The 928-nt window shown below is 41.2% G+C and overlaps 1 non-coding gene across 1 annotated transcript; it reads right to left on the minus strand.

The window, feature by feature from the left end:
- Positions 1-260: 260 nt before the first annotated feature.
- On the minus strand, positions 261-364 carry LOC123930380. Its single transcript, XR_006816091.1, has one exon. It is a non-coding gene; the product is annotated as a small nucleolar RNA U13 (small nucleolar RNA).
- Between the last annotated feature and the right edge of the window lie 564 nt (positions 365-928).

Consider the following 928-nt stretch of genomic DNA (forward strand, 5'->3'; position numbering starts at 1 on the left):
ACAAACTGCCAACCATAGTAAGTGCTCAACAAATGTTAGTTACCATAATTATTACATTTTGTTTCTCACCTTAGCAAATTAAAATGTATTTTTTAACAGTTTCTCATTTTACCCTTTCAACCTATGGGTAGGTATGGTGCTAAGTATATCCCCATTTTGTAGTACAATTAACAGAAACAGGTTAAATAATTCAGGGTAAGTAATTTTTTCCAAGGTAACATAGACAGTAATTCACATCTCTGACTTCTTTTTTCCCCCCACATCAGACAGGTCATGTGCAGAGGTCATAACAAGGTTTGAGGGAGCCACATGTCACACAAATGCATGAACACCCAATCATCAAGCTTATGAACTACAAAAGGATCCCACATCTGTGACTTCTAATTGAATATTCCTTCTGCACAGAACTTAAGTTCTGTGACAGGGACTTTAGTGAAAGGAGAAGGCTAATATTATACTAAAGGAAGACTCCTCCACAACTTTCATCTAAGAATTGTTACTCAGCTAGAAATATATGAACCTCTACTTCTGGCAGCCTGGAAAGCTAGATGACCTGAGGGCCCACTAGCTATGATACAAATCCTGATTTGAATCAAAACTAATATGCACTTAGGGGTCGCCTGGGTGGCTCAGTGGGTTAGGCCTCTGCCTTCGGCTCAGGTCATGATCTCAGGGTCGTGGGATCGAGCCCCGCATCAGGCTCTCTGCTCAGCGGAGAGCCTGCTTCCTCCTCTCTCTCTGCCTGCCTCTCTGCCTGCTTGTGATCTCTGCCAAATAAATAAATAAATAAATAAATCTTAAAAAAAAAAAAAAACTAATATACACTTAAAAGTTTTGTTGGATTTTGGGCACCTGGGTGGCTCAGTGGGTTAAGCCTCTGCCTTCAGCTCAGGTCATGATCGAGTCCCTGGAATCAAGTCCTGCATCA

Source organism: Meles meles, chromosome 18, assembly GCF_922984935.1.
Source record: "Meles meles chromosome 18, mMelMel3.1 paternal haplotype, whole genome shotgun sequence".
In the NCBI taxonomy this organism is placed as follows: Eukaryota; Metazoa; Chordata; class Mammalia; order Carnivora; family Mustelidae; genus Meles; species Meles meles.